This window comes from Hyla sarda, chromosome 7, assembly GCF_029499605.1.
Source record: "Hyla sarda isolate aHylSar1 chromosome 7, aHylSar1.hap1, whole genome shotgun sequence".
Classification (NCBI taxonomy): domain Eukaryota; kingdom Metazoa; phylum Chordata; class Amphibia; order Anura; family Hylidae; genus Hyla; species Hyla sarda.
Window position 1 is genome coordinate 126,199,089 of NC_079195.1, and position 7,048 is coordinate 126,206,136.

A 7,048-nucleotide genomic window follows, 5' to 3' on the forward strand; every position below is an offset into this window, starting at 1 on the left:
GGCTGGTGATGTCAGACCTGGGCATTGTACGGCCGTTCATGAAAGCAGTGCTGTTCTGGGGATGCTGCTCCGTCCGCCCCTGTCAGTGAATGAATAATACTGGCCATTGCATGGCCGGTAATTTTCATCCAAACTTACCGGCACAGCCCGGAATGTAGATGAAAATACCGGCTGTGCCGGTAAAATACCGGCAGGGTGGCAACCCTAGCTGGGACCAGGCTGACCGATCTAATGACCAAGATGCCGCAGTGAACGGCTTTCTTTCTGTGAAAGTTCTTGCGAACTACAATGCTCAGAAGAGGAGGAGCGCCATCGAGCTTTTGGAAAGAGAATTAGTTTGGAATGGTCAGGGCCATGTGCGTTTACAAAGCCCCCCCGTGGTGCCAGAACAGTGGACCCCTCCACATGTGACCCCATTTTGGAAACTACACCCCTCACAGAATTTAATAAGGGGTGCAGTGAGTATTTACACCCCACAGATCTTTGGAACAGTGTGCTGTGCAAATGAAAAATTTAATTTTTCATTTTTACGTACCACTGTTCCAAAAATCTGTCAGACACCTGTGGGGCGTAAATTCTCAATGTACCCCTTATTACATTACGTGAGGGGTGTAGTTTCCAAAATGGGGTCACATGTGTCGGGGGTCCATTGTTCTGGCACTATGGGGGCTTTGTAAACACATGTGGCCTTCAATTCCGGACAAATTTTCTCTACAAAATTCTCTACAAAAACTACAATGCTCCTTCTCTTCTGAGCATTGTAGTTCGCCTGCAGAGCACTTTAAATTCACATATGGGGTATGTTCTTACTCAGAAGAGATGGGGTTACCAATTTGGGGGGGCTTTTTTCCTATTTTCCCTTGTGAAAATGAAAAATTTAGGGTAACACCAGCATTTTAGTGAAAACATTTTTTTTTGTTTCATTATCCCATCCAACTTTAATGAAAATTCGTCAAACACCTGCGGGGTGTTCAGGCTCATTATACCCCTTATCACGTTCGGTGAGGGGTGTAGTTTCTAAAATGGGGTCACATGTGGGTATTTTTTTTTTTTTGCGTTTGTCAGAACCGCTGTACAATCAGCCACCCCTGTGCAAATCACCAATTTAGGCCTCAAATGTACATGGTGCGCTCTCATTCCTGAGCCTTGTTGTGAGCCCGCAGAGCATTTTACGCTCACATCTGGGGTATTTACGCACTCAGGAGAAATTGCGTTACAAATTTTGGGGGTCTTTTTTTCCTTTTACCGCTTGTGGAAATAAAAAGTATGGGGCAACACCAGCATGTTAGTGTAATTTTTTTTTTTTTTTTACACTAACAGGCTGGTGTAGCCCCCAACTTTTCCTTTTCACAAGCGGTAAAAGGAAAAAAAGACCCCCAAAATTTGTAGTGCAATTTCTCCCGAGTACGGAGATACCCCATATGTGGCCCTAAACTGTTTCCTTGAAATACGACAGGGCTCCGAAGTGAGAGAGCGCCATGCGCATTTGAGGACTAAATTAGGGATTGCACAGGGGTGGACATAGGGGTATTCTACGCCAGTGATTTCCAAACAGGGTGCCTCCAGCTGTTGCTAAACTCCCAGCATGCCTGGACAGTCAGTTGCTGTCCAGAAATGCTGGGAGTTGTTGTTTTGCAACAGCTGGTGGCTCCATTTTGGAAACCCTGCCATACAAGACGTTTTAAATTTTTTATTGGGGGGGACAGTGTAAGGGGGTGTATATGTAGTGTTTTACCCTTTATTATCTGTTAGTGTAGTGTAGTGTTTTTAGGGTACATTCACACTGGCGTGTTACGGTGTATTTCCCGCTAGGAGTTTGCGCTGCGGCGAAAAATTTGCCGCACCCCAAACTTGAAGCAGGAAATTTACTGTAAGTTACCCTGTACATTCACATGGGGGGCAAGCCTCCAGCTGTTTCAAAACTACAACTCCCAGCATGTACTGACAGACCGTGCATGCTGGGAGTTGTACTTTTGCAACAGCTTGAGGCACACTGGTTGGAAAACCTTCAGTTAGGTTCTGTTACCTAACTCAGTATTTTCCAACCAGTGTGCCTCCAGCTGTTGCAAAACTACAGCTCCCAGCATGTACTAATCACCGAAGGGCATGCTGGGAGATGTACATATGCAACAGCTGGAGGTACCCGACTACAATTCCCAGCATGCCGAGACAGCTGTTTGCTTTCTGGGCATGCTGGGAATTGCAGTTTTGCAACATCTGGAGAGCTACAGTTTTTAGACCACTGCATAGTGATCTCCAAACTGTGGAACTCCAGATGTTGCAAAACTACAACTCCCAGCATGCCCAGACAACAAACAGCTATGTGGGCATGCTAGGAGTTTTGGTTTTGCAAGATCTGGAGGGATATAGTTTAGAGACCACTGTATAGTGGTCTCAAACTGCAGCCCTCCAGCTGTTGCAAAACTACATATTCCAGCATGCCCAAACAGCTGTCTGGGTTTCGGGCGCTTCCCCTCCTAGTAGAGTACTGAATCTTAGGCAGGCAGATCCATAGAATAAAAAGGGAGTAAAGCGAATAAACTCCCTTTTTATTCTATGGATCTGCCTGCCTAAGATTCAGTACTCTACTAGGAGGGGAAGCGCCCGGAACCCAGTCCTCCTTTTATGTGTCCCAGGCCTTTGGTTCACATTATTCCAGACTGTATCAGAAATGCTGAGTGACTAGCTCACTCAGAGAGGACTTCAGGAGCTGCTGACCTCATCTTCACCAGGCGATACTACATGCAGATATAGGTGTTGTGCCCTGAGCATGACCACTTCTGGTAAGCCTACCTAATTATCCTAAGGGGCTCACCTGTCTGAACCATCCGCACTAGGAGTGCACCTCTCTTTTTGTCTTTTTCTCTACAAACAGCTGTCTGGGCATGCTGGGAGTTGTAGTTTTGCAACATCTGGAGGGCTACGGTTAGAGACCACAGTCTCAGACTGTAGCCCTCCAGATCAACTTACTGGCTTCCGTAGGATCCCGGGAGCCGTCCTCTTCAGAAGCATGTGACGCCGCCCGCCGATCAACGTCGCCGCAGCCTCCGGACGGGTAAGTGGACGTCGGCGCCCGGTCCCCTTCGGTTCCCCATTCTGCCCCGCTTATTGTGGGTGGGCAGGACGGGGAAAACTAAAGTTAACCCCCCGGTCTGCTATTGGTCGTCGCCTCTGACGATCAATAGCAGACCAATAGCAGGGATAGGAGGGGTGGCAACCCTGCCACCTCACTCCTATGCCTACAGGGGGATCGTGGGTGTCTTAGACAACCACGATCCCCCTTCTATTCAGGGTCACCGGGTCACAATAGACCCGTATGACCCGGAATCGGCGCAAATCGCAAGTGTGATTTCACTTGCCATTTGCGCCAATCGCCGATGGGGGGGGGGGGTCTGATGACCCCCCTGGGCATTTGCGCTGGATGCCTGCTGATTGATATCAACAGTCACCCCGGCCCGGTCCCCGCCCGGCGCGCGGCGGGGACTGAAATTCCCACGGGCGTATGGATACACCCTGGGTCCTTAAGTACCAGGACGTCACAGCGTATCCATACGCCCTAGGTCCTTAAGTGGTTAAACACTAACCTTGAGGTTGGGGAAATTTGCCAGATTTGTAAATTATTTCTATTTAAAAATCTTAATCCTTCCAATACTTATCAGCTGCTGTATTCTACAGAGGAAGTTATTTTCTTTTTGGATTTCTTTTCAGTCTGACCACAGTGCTCTCTGCTGACACCTCTGTCCATGTCAGGAACTGTCCGGAGTAGGAGAAGTTTACTATGGAGATTTGCTCCTACTCCCAGAGAGCACTGTAGTCAGACCGAAAAGAACTATACAACTTCCTCTGTAGCATACGGCAGCTGATAAGTACTGTAAGAATTAAGATTTTTAAGAAGTAATTTACAAATCTGTTTAACTTTCTGGCACCAGTTGATTAAAAAAAAAAATATATATATATATAATGTTTTCCCCCGGAGTAGCCCTTTTATGTAACACCTGTAAATTCTGCACTACGAATATCACCAGCCACTGAAGAGAGAGGTCATCCAACAACTGAAGTCCCAAAAAAATCTGCCACTAAATCCCTCAAGCAACCGTTCAGCCCCGGTCCAGAACCATCTGACCCGACCACAGGGACCAGTGTGGAGGAGAACAGGGTCCAGGCTGTAAAATAGAAGAACACCGGAGCAGCCAGATACACTGACTCTAAGGCTGAGCCTCATACTTCTACCGAAGCTGCAGAGTTATAGGGGAGCTGTAAAAATTAAAGTACTACAGTGTGGTACCCCCAGTGTGGTCTGTCTGTGCCCCCCTAAGGGTCAGGGTTGGAGGAGGCACAGGTTGAACAGACACACTACAATGGGAGTTGTAGTACTGTAGTTGTTAAAGAAAAAAATGATGTTTTCATCAGGTTGCCCATAGCAACCAATCAGATTGCTTCTTTCATTCTTGAGAAGACCTCTGAAAAATAAAAGAAGTGATCTGATTGGTTGCTAAGAGCACCTGGACAACATTTCCTCTCCACAGGTACATTTCCCCGATTGTCTTCATATTTAGGATGAGAATCTACTGACAAAGTGAGTAGCCAACCATTTCTGGGCATAGAACTCTGTAAGAGACAGCAGTCTGGGGGCGTCTGTGGTGGACATGAAGGAAGGGGGGGGGTCCAGGGAAATTGAGATTTGACGTCTGCAGCGCGCGCTTCTCACTGAGCGACGGGTCTCATCCCAGGTATTGCAGGGGGACCCCCCACGATCAGCTACTTATCCCATAACCCATGGATAGGGGATAAGTTAATTTTTGCCATAGTTCTCCTTTAATTGGCCAGAACACACCCAAAATCGGTCCCAGCCAAACATTGCTTCGTATCCTGTCATTTCTCCCAGCTGTTCTTTTTCTACCTGCTTGTAAGGCATGCCTACACTCTCTTATTCCTTAAAGTGGTACTCCGCCCCTAGATATCTTATCCCCTACCTTAAGGATAGGACAAAAGATGACTGATCACTGGGACCCCCGCGATCTTCATGCAGCACCCAGCATTCCAAATAATATATTTAGAACGCTGGGTTCTCGTGGTGAGGGTCGTGATCTCACGCCACGCCCTTTCCTTTTATGTCTATGGGAGGTGGTGTGATGTCACAAGAAGGTGTGGCATGATGTCACGAATACCACCACAGGAACCAGTGATCTAAACATACTATTTTGAATTTTGGTTGCTGCATGGAGATTGCTGGGGTCCCAGCAGCAGGATCCCGTCGATTAAACATCTTATCCCCTATCCTTTACATAGGGGATAAGATATCTAGAGGCGGAGTACCCCTTTAAGGGACAGTTCATGTACCCAAAAGTTGATCCTTTGCAACCGTATGACCCCTAGCAAGTTCCCTGCATGAGTCCCATTCATCAGAAAAAGGCTTGTGCATGGAACTTGCTGGGTGTTCTACGTTTGCCTCATAAACTGCACCACCCAGCACCAGTTGCCTCTCTCCGCACCGCATTATGCAGATCGTGCAGGAGAGCAGCTTTGGTCATCCATGTTTTGCTAACTCTATTTTCACACACAGAAATAAATAAATGAGTCGAACAAGTCAAAGAACAGTTTAAAAAAAGAGGAAATTTATTTATAATTTATTAAAATGTTTGTGTAGGGGATTTTTTGTAACCTCCCATCACTCACAAAGAGCGTACAGTAACTAATACTCAGGACAGGAAAAACCTCCAGAGGGGAGGAAACCTGTAGGGAATCCATGGCTACTGTAGTGCCCTTCCTCTGGGCATACTAAAGGAGGTTACCTCTATAATTTTGGCAAATGTTTCTGTGTATGTGCATGATTCCTAGGCCTGTGCCTTCATCCAACGTCTTGCTGTAGGTCCCGAAATGCTACTCCATGTCCTGGAAATAGTGCATCTAAGATAGGGGACAAAAAAAAGATAGATTATTTACATGTTTATCGTAGAAATGCACATGGAACTGCAATAAAGACCTTTTGGACAAAACAATGTAACACTTACCAGTCACAGTCATGTGCATGACTTTGCATTCCCGTGTCCCTACACAGTGTCCAGCACCGGCCCCTCACTGATGAACATGAGCAGTGTTATTTCTGGGGCTATGCCTTCATCCAACGTCTTGCTGTAGGTCCGGAAATGCTACTCCATGTCCTGGAAATAGTGCATCTAAGATAAGAAAAAAAAGATAAATTATTTACATGTTTATCATAGAAATACACATGGAACTGCAATAAAGATCTTTTGGACACAACAATGTAACACTTACCAGTCACAGTCATGTGTATGACTTTGCATTCCCTCGTCCCTACACAGTGTCCAGCACCGGCCCCTCACTGATGAAGAATGAACAGGAGCAGTGTTATTTCTGCTCAGTGCTGCTCTTTGGTGGACAATGGTTATGACATCACATGTGTGACACGCTGTTACCTCCTGGGAGTTCTATTTCAATAGTGCTGCTCTCTGATTGGCTGAAAATCAAAAAGCTTTCTAATATATTCTGTATGACTGTTATCTAAGGTTTTTGACAATTTTTATTAAAATGGCGCCACTCCCTGTGGGTGCGTTATATTTGTTTCTCCTAACCAGACATTCTGTATATGTAATATCATTTGGTTGCCCCAACAGTCTGGGCCCATAGGTTTCTTACATAGATCAATGCTACTCCGGTAGGCTCAATGAGCAGCGCTGGCCGCCGGGACGTCTGACGAGTGACGTCCCTGACGTTGCGGTCTGGAGCGAAGGAAGTCACTAGTCAGACGTCCCAGCAGCCATTGATTTAAAGTGGTCGTGGCTCCTGCTGCCAGTTCAAGATCAGACACCATGGCCCTAGATTGACATACTGCAACACCGATCCCCTGTGGCTGCCCACCTGTTGCAAAACTACAACTCTCAGCCTTCGGCTGTAAGGGCATGCTGGGAGTTGTAGCTTTGCAATAGCTGGACAGACGCCTGTCGAAAGGGGGGAAAAAGCACCAGAAATAAAGCAATGTGGGCTTTGAAAAACACCATTTATATGTTGTTTTTAATTACAGCCTAAG

General features: G+C 46.6%; 1 long non-coding RNA gene across 1 annotated transcript; it reads right to left on the reverse strand.

Moving 5' to 3' along the window:
- Nucleotides 1–5,606: 5,606 nt before the first annotated feature.
- LOC130281864 (uncharacterized) lies at nt 5,607–6,562 on the reverse strand. Its single transcript, XR_008846140.1, has 3 exons — nt 6,277–6,562; nt 6,012–6,176; nt 5,607–5,907 (listed from the first exon to the last, which is right to left on the reverse strand). It is a non-coding gene; the product is annotated as an uncharacterized LOC130281864 (long non-coding RNA).
- Between the last annotated feature and the right edge of the window lie 486 nt (nt 6,563–7,048).